The sequence below is a fragment of the Acinonyx jubatus genome, chromosome C2 (assembly GCF_027475565.1).
Source record: "Acinonyx jubatus isolate Ajub_Pintada_27869175 chromosome C2, VMU_Ajub_asm_v1.0, whole genome shotgun sequence".
In the NCBI taxonomy this organism is placed as follows: domain Eukaryota; kingdom Metazoa; phylum Chordata; class Mammalia; order Carnivora; family Felidae; genus Acinonyx; species Acinonyx jubatus.
Genome location: NC_069384.1, coordinates 32,582,624 through 32,599,756, shown reverse-complemented (window position 1 = coordinate 32,599,756; position 17,133 = coordinate 32,582,624).

Sequence of the window (17,133 nt, the reverse complement as noted above, 5' to 3'; positions counted from 1 at the left end):
ATCGGTACTGCTAGGGACATGCCTGTATATTTCTCTTGGTTCACATGTGCAAATGTATCTTTAGAGTGTGTAATTAGAACTGATGCATAGTAAGATTTGTTTATCTTCATCTTGTCTATAAAATTCAGATTTGTTTTTCAGAATGTTTTCACCAAGTTTAACCCCCACCAAAAGAGTACAAATCATCTCATGGTTTCTCATCCATGATAGCATTTGGTTTTGTCCGATTATTAAATTTTTGTCAATCTGAATGTGAAATGGGATCTCATTATTCCTTTAATTTACATTTAATTTGCATTTCTCTGAGGGGCTGTCAAACAGGAGCTACAGATTTGGAGGCAGTAGAAGACACAGCTGCTGTGAGAGAATCCCCCAAAAGTGGAAAGATGCATGAAATACTGTCTTTTCCTCTCCTCACAGTCTCCAGTATTCCATAAATGCTTCCAATTGGAAAAATTTACCTGGAATTCTGAGATTAAGGAAGCCCTGAGGATGTAATTACCTGATTTGCAGAGCATGGCAGAGAAAGGCAGAAAATTAATCTGAATGAAATATGGAAATGGCTACCACAGCTATATAACATTGATCTTGCTATTGAATGTCTCTTCCACTAGAATACAAGCTTGATGAAGAAATGCATTTGTACTTATTTTATTCCCTTTGCTTAGAAGATTTCCTGGCACATAAGAAGTGTTCAATAGATGTTGAATGAATGAGTGAACGGATGAGTGAATGGTTGAGACTTATGCCAGTCATAGCCTCTCACATATTTAAATGTTATTATTTGAGGATTGAATTAAGTAAATTATGATAATTTATTTTTTAAAACTTTACATTTTTAGAGCAGTTTTAGGTTCACAGCAAAATCGAGAGGAAGGCACAGAGATTTCCCACATAGTCCTGGCTCCCACAGCTGTGTAACCTTCTGCATACTCAACATCCCCCACCAGAGTAGTACATTTGTTACAGTCGGCAGCCTATACGGACACATTGTAATTACCCCAAGTCTGTAGTTTACCTTATGGTTCACTACTGGTGGTTTATAGTCTATGGGTTTTGATAAATATTTAACGATATGCAGCCACCACTGTAAGATCATACAGTTTCACTGTCCTAAAAATTCTCTATGCTCTGTCTATTCATTTCTCTCTTCCCCAACTCCCCAACCCCTGACAACCATTGGTCTGTTTACTGTCCCTACCGTTTCATCCCTTCCAGAATGTCAGATAGTTGAAATCATACAATATGTAGCCTTTTCAAATTGACTTCTTTTCACTTAGTAATGTGCAATTTTAAGTTTCCTCCCATGTCTTTTCATGGCTTGATAGCTCATTTCTTCTTTTTAATTTTCTTAAAAGTGTATTTATTTATTTTGAGAGAGTGCATGCATGCATGGGGGAGGGACAGAGAGAGAGAGAATCTCAAGCAGGCTCTGCACTGTCAGAACAGAGCTTGATACAGGGCTGGATATCACAACTGTGAGATTATGATCTGAGCTGAAACCAAGAGCCAGACGCTTAACCAACTGAGCCACCCAGGTGCCCTGATAGCTCATTTCTTCTTAATGCTGAATAATAGTCCCCTCTCTTGATGAATCACAGTTTATCCTTTTACCTACTAAAAGACATCATGGTGGGTTCCAAGGTTTGGCAGTTACAAATAACGTTTCTGTAAACATTTGTTGCAGTGTTTTGTGAATATACTGGATATTATTTTTTAAATTTCTTTTAACGTTTATTTATTTTTGAGAGAGACAGAGAGACAGAGAGAGAAAAACAGAGCGCATGAGTGGGGGAAGGGCAGAGAGAGAGAGAGAGACAGAATCCAAAGCAGATTCCAGGCTCTGAGCTGTCAGCAGAGAGCCTGACGCAAGGCTCGAAGTCACAAACTGTGAGACCATGATCTGAGCCAAAGTTGGATGCTCAACCGACTGAGCCACCCAGGTGCCCCTGAGTATACTGAATATTAGAAGTAGGAGGAAATGATTTCTCAAAAGTCCCTGTATTACTGAGATAATTATCTAAGATGTAATATTATTCTCAGATTCATTCATCTAAAGGCAGCACAAATATCAGGAATAATTCACTCAGTCCATACTTCATGTTTTTTTCTGCCTCTGATAAGATAATAAGCACCTATCCGTCCATCACCACCATGCTCTCTTCCCCCCCGAGTTATGTACATCTGTTCACCTCGCCTGGTTCTCTCTCCTGGTTACTGCTATTTTTCTCCTGTGCTCTCTAAATCCACTCTTTCCCCTCTTTCATCCCCGTACCTGAGTTGTATAGTTCTCTTTCTATACATAGCTGACTTATTTTTATATGTAAGATATTCACTTACACGTAACTTCTTCAGTTTTCTCTGTCCACCCATGTACGATGCCTTTTTCCTCTTGGTCATTCATCTGTGTATTTTTTTCACATCAATCGCCATGGTCTGTAGTTACCCTGCACTCTCTTTGTTTTCTTATTTATCTGTCTCACACCACCAGAATACAAGCTCATGGGGGCAAGATATCTGTAGGTTTATTTCATGCTATATCTGCAAAGACTACCATAGTACCTGACAGCTTCATAAATTTATGATTCTTCCAGGAAACACTAGTTTTTGCTCAGATGAATTCATTTAAAAATAAAAACAAATGTTATTTTCACTAATATATGAATATCATATGAATTGTTGTGTACTAGATACTGTTGCACAAGTCTGTACCCTCATGCTAGGGAAACAGAATAAATCTGACTTTGCCTTATCATGCACCTCTTTGTACTGATACATTATTTTCTCAGGATACTGATCATAGCAAAGACAAAAGTACCTTGTTGGCTATCACAAATGATTTTAATCTATTTTTGCAGTATAAACTTCCCCGGTTTCTTCACTACTGTAAGCATATTATGTTATTTTGGCTCTCCTTACCCCCAGAGCTATTCTTCTCTGGAAATACCCCAGTTTATCATAGTCTTCTTAAAGTGCCAAGTCTAGAAATTGACAGTGGTCTAAGAAGTGCAGAGGAGAGCAAGAATACAAACTTTATCACTTTGTTGTCTTTGAAAAGTATAAATCCCTAAGCTGATGGGAAATTGACATTGATTCTTTCATGTTTTTAGTACCTAACAAAAATATATACATAGATATTGATCTTACTCATTCCTGAAGCCTGAAAATTTAAATGGATTTTTTTATTAAATTTTTTTAACGTTTTTTATTTATTTTTGAGACAGAGAGAGACAGAGCATGAACGGGGGAGGGGCAGAGAGAGAGGGAGACACAGAATCCAGGCTCTGAGCCATCAGCCCAGAGCCCGACGCGGGGCACGAACCCACGGACCGCGAGATCGTGACCTGAGCTGAAGGCCGCTTAACCAACTGAGCCACCCAGGCGCCCCTAAATGGATTTTTAAAATAAAAATGTTAGCAATATATTTGCAGAAATGGCTTAATGTTTATTATAAATTACTTACCCATTAATTAATGTCTATCATCCGGTGAATTAATTTACTTTGCTGGACAAATGAGGAATTTTTCAAGTTTGTTGGATAGCTTTTCAGAGCTAAAGAAAGCATTAAATACAAAATTGCAAAGATAAAATTAGATACAGAGGTTTTTTTAAATGGTTTCAGATTTGAAAACTGCCATTATACTTTTTGATCAGAGGTTAGAGTTGAATAATATTGTTAAACTCTACGTAACCAAATATGTGGTGGTAGAGGAAATGGAGACTCACACAATTTAGCAACTTACCCAAGATCTGACAGTTAGCAACAGAACCAAGGGTTCAGACTGTCAGACTTCTGACTTACCAGTCAGTTTCGTTAGTTATACCATGTTGCTCCATACTCAGGAAGGATGAGCCCACAAACTGAAAATGAAAAGGTTGTTTAAAAAAATTTATTGCCTATTTTACTATGAGAGACCAAATGATGCAATGTAAAGATAACCAGTTTTAATGCCTATGGACATGATATCAGCATCCTTTTCTGGCATCAAATGAGTGATGCAAGTCATTTAATTTCATTGAGCTGGTTACTTGGAGGGTAATGGCGAAGATTAAATAAGAGAATATATAATGGAATCTTTAACACCCTAAAGTATTATCAACTACTTTTAGAAGCTCAGTTCTTCATTTGTTGCTGTTTTTAATTTTTTAATGTTTGTTTTTATTATTATTTAGTTAGAGAGAGAGAGAGAAAGACGGCAAGCAGGAGAAGGGCAGAAAGAAGGGGTGAGAGAGAATCCCAAGTAGGCTCCACACTGTCAGCTCAGAACCCGACACGGGGCTTACACCCACGGACCTTTGAGATCATGACCTGAACTGATTTCAAGAGTCTGACATTTAACCGACTGAGCCACTCGGATGCCCCTGAGCAGCTCAGTTATATTTTACTTGATATATAATTTAATGCCTGGTAAATCCTTCTGTGCTCCAGGAAACAAATCCTCATGACAAAATATAGTAGCTAATTATTTAGACAAAAAAGTCTTACTTGTCTAGCATATTTAGCACTATGTTATTCTAGATGATCAATTTCGAAGGTTTATGGTTAATGTTCATAAAATGCATAGATCACTCCCTTTTGAATTAGATTGAAAACACTAGAATACACCATAATATACAATGTTGTTAATGAAATTATTCTGAAGAAATCTTATAATACATGTATCACAGAATCCTTGTAATGCCCATCAGTTTCAGGGAAAGTGTGTAAAGGCAATACTTTTATATACTAACCCTTCCAGTTGTTTAAATGCTAGATCCATTACAGCTTTGTAATGATTATATTTTAAAAACAGGATCAAACCAAGGGGATAAAAGTAATCTTTATTGAGTTTTAAATGAGTTAGCAAACTAGTGAAATGTGTCACTAAGATTCTTGTATTGCAAACCAACATTTATTTGGAGACCATAAATTGGAATTTTTTTCTTGCTAAAGGAATTTTAATTCACCAACACTAATAGAGTAAATAATATGAAAACAGGAAAGTGGTGCAGTTACAAAATCCATTGAAGTAATACATGGAAGAAGTCCATTTTTAAGGTTCCTGTTCAGTGTTCTATCAGCTTTTCCTAAAATGAGAAAATGCAAACGCTGGAAGCCAAAGAATTATATGCATTAGAGACTTTTTGTGCTGGCAGGAGAGAAGCTATTAGATCATAATGTCCATAATTTTGCGAATATAGAATTGTTTCCTATACCATTACCCACTTCTTTGTCTGGTCTACATAAATGGCTCAACCAGAGGGGCTTTTTACTATGTCCCTTAGGAAACAATTCCTCAGCCTAATAGACCTAACAAGGCTTCCTTTCTGATGATAGTCACTCAAAAATTTCCTAGACTCAATTTCATCCCATTACTTCTAGTTATTTTCTCTTGACTCACCTAAAATTTGTTCCTTCTCCCCTCTTTTTTACCCTACAGATGCTTCCGAGTGATTGAAGTTCCCATTAGTCTTTTTACCAAATTAAATGGACACTGTCTTAATCTATGTCCATTAATCATTTCAGTTATACCCTTAATCATTTTTATCATTCCTTCTTGAAGTTTCATTTGTTCACATTTTCCTCACGTTGAGAAATCTATATTTCTTCTCTGTATTGTGGGCAGTTTTAAACAAAATTTAACTGGTCTTATTTCTGCCTAGCCTAATCTCAGCTCCCAGAGATGATTCTTTTTTGTTGTCTCCAATAGCATTTATGCCTAGGTTGCACTTTATTAACTATATAATTAATTATTCACCCCGTAGTTCTGGGGTATTTTTAGTATACTTTACTATACAATTTTCATAAGCTTCTTAATAGGATAGATTGCTTTTCCTCCTTTTTTGCAGTCCATAGTGTTCATTGAACTGCTATATATAGTTAATTTTAAAAAAACAAAGGGTTCATCAAGTTAACATAAGCTCTAAAAGGAATGTCATACCCCATGCTTAAGAGCGGAGTCCTGGACTAGCTTTGCAAATCTAAATTCTTCCTGTGGCAATGACCTCCCTCCCTCCCACTAAATATGCTCAGGCTTTCCAACCAAAGCAATTTCATGGAAGTGAAATTAGTCAGAGAAAGACAAAAGTCACATGACTTCACTCATATGAGGACTTTAAGAGACAAAACAGATGAACATAAGGGAAGGGAAACAAAAATAATATAAAAACAGGGAGGGGGACAAAACAGGAGACTCATAAATATGGAGAACAAGCTGAGGTTGCTGGAGGGGTTGTGGGAGAGGGGATGGGCTAAATGGGTAAGGGGCATTAAGGAATTGACTCCTGAAATCATTGTTTCGCTATATGCTGACTAATTTGGATGTAAATTTTTAAAAATAAAAAATAAAATTAAAAAAATATGTATCTGGCCATAATATCTAGTATTTCATATCCAATTGTTGCTTAAATTAAAGGTCTGTTGCATCTGATGAAGATTTCCAGATAAAATGCACACCTTTAGAAGCAAATAGAAAACATGAAATGTTCTCAGATGAAATATTTAGCTTTCCATGGAAAGTTAACAACTCCTGATAAGAATGAGATGTGCAGTAGGCTACTTGTTAAAATAGATTGAAAGGAGACATGGATCTAGAAAGCTCCTTTTCCATGTAGGAAAAAATGATATTATTGTGAATATGATCTATAGTAATGTTGACCATGTTGAAAACAACCTGAAGTAGAATGTTGTATGAACCACATCCTTCCTGGATTATGTAAGAAGATGGGAATATGGTTCTTCCTTTGGTGTTTTAGTATATCTTTGTAAAGCAGAATTCCCTCTAAGGAAAACCACAGGATGGATCCAAAAGCTATTAATCGTAGTGGGATTTCAGAGTAGTAATTGGTTTTAAGGGTCAATGATTCATTTCAGAATGCTCTATAACTTGAACAAGAGATAACATAATTTAGCATATGGAATTTAAAATATTATAGTTGATAATAGGCTTAATATTACTTACTTTGTGGAAAAATGTTCCCAAAATTTGCTGAGAGATTCTCCATTGCTTCCCCTGATGATAATGGCAAAGTCATAGAGTATTTTTATTTACATACATTTCCCTAGCTACTGTTAAAATGCATATGCCCAATCAAAAAGCAAGTCATTCAAAATTTGCAAATTTAAGCAATGTGCTATTTATGTTCTATACTAGCTCATAAATCATCTTCATTGAAATGGAATTTATTATCAATTTTTTACAGCACCCTCCCACATACTATATTTCTGTGAGACACATGATCTCATGATTCTCTATAAGTTTTAACTTGTAATCAATTATCAAACATATACTTTCACAGTAACACTTACCTTTCTTTGGACATATGAGTTACTTATTTGGTTGTGTCTAATAAACACTGTGTTTTAAATTTTGTAATACAAGCAAAGTAATTAATGGTTATATTTTGCAAGATTTATTATTCATGAGCTCTATCTATTTGTAGTACATGGATCCATTATCTTTTAGGTTCTCTATAATTTGTTTTCAATCCTTTATACTACCTCTATCATTTCCTCTTGTTTTGCACAGATTGGATTTAGTGATTTTTTTAATGGGACATTAATCAATCTATAATTCTATAATTTGAAGAATTTGGTTTTCATATGAATTGTGAATTTTAAAGGCGGTTGATTTCATTTTTAATATCAAGAATTCTTTTTGTTTGATCTTTGACTCTTTTAAAGTAAATATTCAGTAAAAGTCCATAAAATTATTTGTGGGATTCTCTTCCTGTATTTAAAAGCAAAACATGATGGCTCTCACATTACTAGAATTTTATAACCAATGGAATGTATTTCTATCTTCTCTGCTTTCTATACTTCTGGTTTGAAAATTCAAATCCAAGATAAACTCAAATTAGGCAGCAGGATCATTGTGGCCCCTAAATTACTGTTTCTAGTAAAGATATCCTCCTTTAACTAAAAAGGCTATAACTGGTAAATGGAAATTTCAAATACCTCAAATTTTGAAAGGACTTAAAAGGAGATTTAAGGCTATCTAATATTTAAGGCTCTTTTTGTTTTAGAGCTGTTGCTGTCTTTTTGCCGATATAACCATGGGGACAATACATGTCAACTCCTAAACATAGAATCTAGTTTCTAGTTACTATATGGCTGTATACAGAAAGTGATTAATAGAAGCTAAGTTCTTCAATTCCATACTATATTGGTTAGGATTTCTAGATTATGCTACAATAACTAAAGCTCCCCAAGTTTCAGGTGCTTACCATAATAAAGGTTTATTTTTCACTCACACAATGTACCTTTTATGAGTCGTATGTTGCTTTATTCCTTGTCACCATCACTGGAACACAGGTGGACCAAGTAGCTTGTGTTGGAAATACAACCCATCATCTAGTAATGGGAACAAAAAATGTAGTAGGTCATGTGCTGTTTCTTAAAAATTCTGCTAAAATTTCATTGATCATAGCTATTCACATAGGAATGTGTGATCTTCTTGAAAGGAGAAGAACTTCAGAAAGGGACACTTGATTATTTGTCAAACATTAATATACTTGATTACACACAGCAAAATCATCTTCCCTTCCATGCAAAAGGATTCCAGATATTCAAACATACAGAGGTGTCAATGTAGGGGTACCGTGTCCTTTAACTCTCTCTCTCTCTCTCTCTCTCTCTCTCACACACACACACACACACACACACACACGGTATTTGTGTCATATAACACATATGTATGTGCCCATTCATGTTGTAACATGTGTTAACTATTCTTTTAAAAAATTACTTAGTAAAGGGGTGCCTGGGTGGCTCAGTCGGTTGGGTGTCTGATTCTGGATTTTGTCTCCGGTCATGTTCCACGGCTTCATGAGTTTGAGCCCCATGTCAGGCTATGCTTTGGCAGTGTGGAGACTGTTTGGGATTCTCTCTCTCTGTCTCTCTCAAAATAAATAAATGAACAACTTTTAAAAATTACGTAGTGAACTAAAATTTTAAAATATTACTCATTCTTAAGTTTTTTCACCAGATATTCTGCTGAGTGAGCTGTTCTTCTGTGTTTTTGATAAACAGTTTTATAACAAATGGTATTTATCCCATCTTCATTCACTTTAACCATTTGGTTCATTTTTCTTAATAAATGTATGATTCTTACACATATCAGTAATGTTTTCTTTTTCTGATTCGTATATTTAATTATTTTCAAGTTATGATTGTAAATGAAAGTTTCAATCCCTATGTTAAGGCTAGCATCCTCGTATTTCAGCATGTGTGTTATATTGTTTATCCTTCCTTGAATTTGTTCTGACACTTTGGAATAATTTAAAGTTTGGAGTCCATTCTGTTTCAGTAGAGATGTTTAGCATTTAGTTCCTTAAGTAATGTGATAAATATCCAGTTGGACATATCTGTATCATAAAATGCCATGTGCAATATAGGATTATCTTTTACATTTTTCCATGTACTATAATTTAATTTGTTTATTCTACATCCATAGTTATGGAATGTGTTTATTAAATAAAGTTTTCAAACAAGTTTTCTTCCTAGTATGCAAAAAAAATGGTGCGTGCAGAAATATACACTAACATTTAAAAAATTAGCCATTATTCTGGCTAGAAAGTAATAAATCATTTGTTTAATTTGGCAAAGTACACCTAAATTATCTCAGTGAAACACTATCTTTATTTTTTTAAAAATAAATCTTCTTAGAATTATCATTTTGTGCCAAGAATTTACAGAGTTTTATCATAATTCATGCCATCATCACTAACTTTCTGGCAATAGAATATGGTTAGCTTCTTTTGCATGTTTTTGTTGAATGATACAGTTAACATGATAATTAACACATATCATGCTCTTTGGAATTAAGAAGTTCTCATCAATGGATCACAGCGACTCACCTCAATTCAAACAAACATCCTTTGTTCTAATACACGTTATTACTTTGTAACCCTTGCTGGAATCTGAAGAGTATGTAGGTTCAAAGTTCATATTATATTCAGTATATGAATGTCTATGGCCACTATCTTCTTCATATTATATTCAATATACGAATGTCCATTGGCCAATATCTTCTTTATAGAAATAAGAGTCATAGAATTTTATAGTCAAAGAGTGACATAATAACATTTTTGTGTGTCTTATTATCTCTTCTTTATGATAGCTTTACAAATATAAGTCAGCAATCATATTTTCTAAAAATCCATTCCTGGTTTAAGTATTTTTATTTTTCTATTTTTTTCCTTATGCTAATGTTAGATCTATCACTGATGGTTTATAAACTGTTCTCTGATTCATCTTTCTTTCTTTCTTTCTTTCTTTCTTTCTCTCTCTCTCTCTCTCTCTCTCTCTCTCTCTCTCTCTCTCTTCAGATTGTTTTATTAGCTCTGACATAACACCAGTAGCTTGTATTGAGCTTGTGGTTGGCTCAATCCCATAAGTGATTTCTCATTGATCTCAACTTAATTTTCAAATACTCTTTCCTCAATCTTCTATTTCAGTTTTTATGTGTTTACCTATTTGCAAATTTTGAATGTCCATTTCATATTCAGTTTTTCAGGATGTTGGCTCTCCCTCTCAGCTATACTTCAGCATTGTATTTGATGAAGATCTCTTCACTGATAATATGTTACACCTCACAGGATCAAGTACACAAGGTTGTAGCAGGACATTTGAGGTGCCCCCAAGGTTAACATTGACTAATCAACACAGGAAGTCCACTTATTTAATTAGCTACAAATCCACCTAAACGTACTAACTATCAACCAGCCAGTTTTTCTCTACTTTGCATACAATGAAATGACAAACCCCTTGTCAAATACTTATCTGGAATCAAGATAACCTGCTTATAAAGCAATCTCATGATCTAAAAGCTGTCTAACTTAAGAAATATAAAAAAAATAAGTTTTGCCACATATGACTCCTTCTTAATAAACCCATGCCCTCTCTTCTGTGCCTTAAAAGTCCCTAATTGTTAAGATATTTTAATAAGCTCATTCTTGAAAAATGTCCAGGCAATTTCTTATTATTTACTGTTTTTCGTCGATTTTTCTTATTTTATTTTTTATTTTATTAAAAAATTTCTTTTAATGTTTACTTTTGACAGAGAGAGAGAGAGAGACAGAGCACGAGTGGGGGAGGGGCAGAGAGAGAGGGAGACACGGAATCTGAAGCAGGCTCCAGGCTCTGAGCTGTCAGCACAGAGCCCAATGTGGGGCTCGAACTCACAGACCATGAAATCATGACCTGAGCCGAAGTCGGATGCTTAACTGACTGAGCCCTCTCTCCTTTTCCTTATTTTAGACAAGGGATATATTTTTGTATCTCCTTAAATTTTTTTTTTTTTAAATAAAAAGGGCACTTGGGTGACTCAGTAGGTTGAGTGTCCAACTTTGGCTCAGGTGATGATCTCATGGTTCACGAGTTTCAGCTCCACATTGGACTCGCTGCATTGAGCCCGCTCTGGATCCCCTGTCTCCCCTCTCTCTGCACCTCCCCTGCTCGCTCTCTCCTTTTCTCAAAAATAAATATTTAGAAAATTATTAAAGAGAGCGTTGGCAGTCATATTTGCAACTGACAAAATGGATATGTCATTTTTTTGCTACTAAATAGTTGAATGAAGTTAAAATAGCTAGGTGTTCTAATATCAATTAACATTAATTTTATTTATTTTTTTATTTTAGAGAGAGAGAGAGAGAGTAGTGGAGAGGGACAGAAGGAGAGAGAGAGAATCTTAAGCAGGCTCCATGCTCAGTGCAGAGCCTGATGTGGGGCTCAATCCCACGACCCTGAGACTATTACCTGAGACGAAATCAAGAGTTGGATGTTCAACCACCTGACCTATCCAGGCACCCCTAGCATTATTTTTAAAATGTGGAGTTTACAAAACCCTATCATACATGCATTTTCACATAATAAGATTTTATTTGTATATGACAAAGTAGCAATCTGGGGTTAAAAAGACTGGTACAGAAATAATAAGAGAAAAACTGAATTATGTGTTTATTTGATTTCATATTAATATTTACTTTTTAATTTATTTCTTTAAAAAACTAGTATATGTGCCTTTTTAAACATTAAACAAACCAAAAACAGAAAAAAGAAAAGTCACCTATATTCATAACACACAGATATTCATGATTTTTAATACATTTGATCTCTTCTTAATCATGAATATTATATCTCCTTCAAATTTGGAAATGTTTCCCCTCAATTCTTCAAAGAAAACATAGGATCCAAGTAGTTCCCAATTTCTATCTATTCATTAACTAGGGTATGGCTGATTTATCTTATTCTCTAAGTCACATTTCCAAATGTTGGCTTTCCCAAACTATTTTTTTTCAGTCCGAGCCAATCTTTTTTTTTTCCTAAAAAAAGGAGAGAGAAAGGGAGAAAGAGAGAGAGAGTGTGTGTGAGTGGGAGAGGGGCAGAGAGAGGGACAAAGGATCTAACGTGGGCTCTATGCTGACAGCAGTGAGACTGATGTGGAACTTGAACTCATGAACCATGAAATCATGACCTGAGCCAAATTCAAAGTCTGATGCTCAACCACTCAATGGACTGAGCCATCTATGTGACCCAGTCTGAGCCAACCTTTATTTTAAAAATTTGTTATTCTTATTCTTTTAAGTTTTTATATTAATTTGCTTGCTGTCAGAATTATTAGGACTTCTTGCCCTTCAAAACCCATGTTCCATTTTAAAAGCTCTCAGTTTCAAATTATATACATTTATGAAAATGTAGGGTTCTTTTACCATTATACTTAATGCAGTTATATTACCAAAATCATCCTAGTCATTTCCACCATCAATACCAGAGCCAACATCTACTCTTAATCTACACTCAATTATTTCTCTAATGCTGTCATCTATCCATATTTATCTATATATCCATCCATCGATCTATTATGTAATCTTAGGAAGCTATTATTTAACAAGTGAGTCATAAAATTGAAGAATAAGATGTATTTACTAAGAAAAGAAACCAACATGAAAAATGACTCTTTGGGTCAAAGTATTGTATGCATATTTAAGCTAAAAACCTTTAAAATTTAGTTTTCTGCTTCTAAACACAGTGCATGCTGATTACACTTAAACACTGCTGAAGAAATGTAGCATTCTGGGAGAAATGGCAGGGCAAGTTATTTAAAAGTAATGAAGAAAGACTTATTTGTATTAGTTATTTGTTAGTAGATTTTCTGTTACTATCCTCCAGGATAGGAAATATGAACTACTATATTTAACATTACTATTATTTAATATTAAAATTGATATTCTGCAATCTCTCCCTTCTTACTAAATGATGCTATCATATTCTTTTCTCTTTGCTTTTACATAAAAATAATAACTGCTCTTAATTTCTGTTGTACCTTCATCTACTTTCATGTACCCAACACAGTACCATATGAAAAGTAGATTTAATATTCACTAAATGAGCAAGTGACTCAACTTTAATATTACTTTTATACAAGCAGACGTTGCTCTAGGACAAAAGCAAATAACATTTGATTGAATTTAACCACCTAAGAATTATGGCTTATGAATAAAAACATAGTTTAAAATAATTGCTTGTTTTAGTATGCTTTGTAATCAAGTCCTAAAGGAGTCCTTAAAATAGACTAACTACTGGCTTTTAAATATTTAGAATTTGGTTAGTATACAGGGTTCCCTCTAAATAGTATAACCAGTTCATGTCGTTTGAAAGGCAAACCACAAGATCTGACAGTTAGCCTTGATATAATAAGCATACAGGAAATCAATTGTATGTTTAGCCCCATATTGGAAATAGTGGTTACATAGTATTTTTGTATGTTTATATCCGCATCCCTTTGTTAAGTGTAACTACACATTATGTCACATTTTATAAACATTTGTAGACACATTTACATTTTTTGTCTCTTTCACGCAAAAATACTTGTAGTTTTTATTCACAGATTCTCTAGGATGAATATGCAGCAATATTCTTGAGAACTTACTTTGAATTAAAACTGTTTATTAATTCTTTCCCTAATCTCCATGTTCTGTAACAGATGTGTACTCCGTTTTTCTTTTGTTTGGCTGTTTGTTCTTTTATCTTTTGCCCAAGTATTTCACTTTTACATTTTTATTGTCAACTTTTATCTTGCTTTCTTTACAATCCTGTTTGATATAGAGTAAAACAGCTTCCTCCATGCCTCTTCTCCTTGCCAATTTTTACTAGAATTCTAAATAGTAGGAGCATTCCACTCATGGTGATCATCTTACCAAAATCACTATACCATGAAGTTCTCATCTCTTCCGTTCAAGTTTAGCTCACCATTTTGAGTTCCAATTTCTCCACAAACTAACTATATTTAAAGATTTATTTATAACTTTTGAGTTGCACTTTCTTCACCTGGCTTAGTAATTCAACCACACTAATTGATAAGCCATGTATTTACGTGTAATCTTTTGCAACTTTCTGTAGTATTTGGAAGATATTTCAATGAATTATTTAATATGGCATAGTATCCCAATGAGTAATTGGTATGAATATTACCGTTTACTCATTACTGATTTACAACGGAAAAAATGCCCATTTGACCACATCTTTAATTTTATATTTCTACTTTCAAAGTATAATTTATATGTCTGCTAATTTCATCTGTCAAAAATCAAGCGTGAATAAATTTGCTATTTAAAGTAGACAAATGGATTAATGTCTCTGGCTTTAAAACTTTTTCAACCTATGCATATTTCAAAATTATTGAAGACACAGAGAATTTTAAAAATAGCTTGGATAGTAACTGAATGTCATTAGGGTTCATTAAGTTTCACCAAATGGTATGATATTACGTGTTTACCTATTTAAATTTAGAAAGAAAATTGATTACAGTAATGGAATACAGGGATATGCCAGGTATGTTTTCCTTTCCAACTTTATAGATGTTCACATTAGCCACAATAAGGCATTGTCATCATGATCCAAGGGCATAATGGAAATCAGTTTCTGACAGAGCATATATTGTCCTTGAAAACTGTACTGACAAAATGAGGGGGTCCAAGAATACTTCAAATAGAAAAGAATAGATGAAGGATACTTCTACAGATTTCAGAATGATGAAAAACTATTATGATATTAATATTCTCATTTATAATATTTTTACCCCTGTGTCTAAGTAAAACACTTTAAATATTTATAAGTATGTATATATAATATACATTATATAATATATATCTCCTAATATATGAACATAATTTGCATAAACACAAGTAGCTCATTGAAGAGATATGGAATATATTTTTTCTTGAAAACTGAAAAAGTTGAATTTATGATTCTAATTGGCTTGGTGTATGTTTGCCTTGGCCTTTAATGCAGAAAGTGAGTGAAATTGATCAAACAAACATATACTAAATGTATAGGCTGGCTTTTACTTATTTTTATTTGTTCACTATCATATTTGTCCACTATTCAAATTCTCTATTAAATTATATCATAGATAAATTGCATTAATTTTATACAAACTCTGCCTGAAAAAAAATCACATCTTCTCTTGGCTCTAAAAAGATATTCATTAAATGCACAACTTTCACTTTGCACTTAGACTGCAAATGATTATTTTGTCAAGTGTTCTTGTAGCAGGAAGCTGAAAGACCAATAATACACTTGTTTGAAAAAGAATTGAATTATCAGTCTTCTCCATTCAACTTTGCATGGTCATTATCCTTTCCTCACTATACCAAATCACAGCTTCTATTTTTTTTTCCTTTTACAATGAGTCCTTCATAGTCTTACACTGAATATAATAATATCTTGATACTTTTATGTTAACATTATTGTAATTGGAAAAATTCTGAACCTAGCCTAAAGTGATTGTAATCACTCTGAATAAAAGACATTCCAAAAGGCTGTTCCAGAAACACAATAGCAGTGGAGAAATGGAGCAAATTGACTCTGCTGTAATGATAATTGATCATGTCTTTTCACTCCAAATTAGTGGTCATGGGCGTTTCAAAGATATACATTTGGTGAAAAATTCTGAAACACACATAAGAATGCTGGATTTTCTAACCCTGAAGGCAACTCTTCTTTTACACCCCAGTCATGTAAGAGTTAAGTCTGTATCCTACAAGAATGTAATCTCTAAGTTAGGTCTGGAAAGCAGCAAAGGCAACCTGGACTCAAAGTAACACTTCTGTTGTCAAGGGTTACTGATGGGGGAAGGGAAGGGGCTGGAAAGGGAAGGAGTCATGGAAATGAAGAAGGATTGTAACACACACTACATAAATTCAAATGCTACACTTAGATTTGGAATGGGACCTCAATTCTGCTGTATTTTTGCCTTTAGTGTTTTCGTTTATTTACTGTACACATGGATGGTGAATTTATGAGTTGGTTGTTGCTGACCTTACTCGGTGTATCACTTAGCATTCAGCTATAAATTATACCCATGATAATTTTCTAATTAAATTGACATTACTATTTACATCTCAAACACACACCAAAAAATCATGTTATTTCCCAAGATGCAATAGCAGCAAATATCTTAAATGGAACTTGGTGGAGACTGTGTCATTTCAGTTTATATGAGAATTTCTCTTTTCCTCCACAAAATTAAAGGTATAGGGGAAACCATGCTCAAAGGCTTTAAGCTCACATGTAAAGACTGAGCTATTAATATTCTAACTTTTAAGGTAGATACCTTTAATGGGGAGGTGCTGAAATGTTTTTCCTCAATGTTGCAGTATTTCAAATCACCGGTCATCACAGGCCTGCCTCACTTTAAATCTTGTGTCTGTTTGCATTAGTATTGGGCTTGCTAAAAAAGATACTGTGAAAAGAAAATGTGGTAATTACTAGTAAGTGCTTGAAATCTTGCGACATTATCAACATCTTTTCGTTGGCTTATATTTCCGTGTGAATATTCACAAACAAAATATTTCTGAGTTTATTCTGTAAAATGATGCCCATGGCATTATCACTGATGCGTTTTCAGCACCATTTAAAGACTATATCCCATGTTTTATAATCAGCACATTCATATTTTAGCTTCTACCTTTTTAATAAGTTATTTTATTTGGAATAGGCATGCATCTTCAGGAATAAAATTGTTATTTTAAATAAGTCAAGTGCAGAAGCATCTGACTCTATAAACACTTCCTGGATTTATATCCAAATAACGCATAATAGCAGAAAAGAGGTTTTTTCTGCCAAAAGTCTCTGTGAATTTTCCTCAGAAA